Raw genomic sequence first — 554 nt, 5'->3', positions numbered from 1 at the left:
CCGAGGGGGGCCCAGCAGGGAGGTGGCTGTTCTGGTCCCATAGTTTGGTGTCATCAGCAAATTTAGCCAGTCCACTTCTGACACCAGAGTCCAGGTGATTTATAAAGACATTGAAGAGTACAGGTCTGAGAGTGGAGCCTTGGGGGACACCACTGGTCACTGTGTGCCATGTTGATTCGATTCCATCAACAACCACTCTCTGGGTCTGACCTCAGGGCCAGTTACCCAGCCATCAAACTGTAGAGTAGTTGAGGCCACATTTCACCAATTTTTCCATGAGGACATCATGGGACACCAGGTCAAAGGCTTTTTCAAAGTCCAAATATATGATATCAACCTCTTCCCCTTTGTCTAGGTGATGCATCACCTGGACATAGAAGAAACTGAGATTAGTCAGGCAAGACCTGCCCACAACAAACCCGTGATGGCTATCCCACAGAATGTTGCCTTCTGTTAGCATGTTGATAATATTCCCTTTGATAATATTTCCAAGATCTTTCCAGGGTTGAGGTCAAACTGATTGTCCTGTAGTTCCCTGGATCTTCCTTCTTCCC

This window comes from Gavialis gangeticus, unplaced genomic scaffold, assembly GCF_001723915.1.
Source record: "Gavialis gangeticus isolate Ggan-Ray unplaced genomic scaffold, GavGan_comp1, whole genome shotgun sequence".
NCBI lineage: Eukaryota > Metazoa > Chordata > Crocodylia > Gavialidae > Gavialis > Gavialis gangeticus.
Note: the sequence above shows the minus strand (reverse complement) of the source record.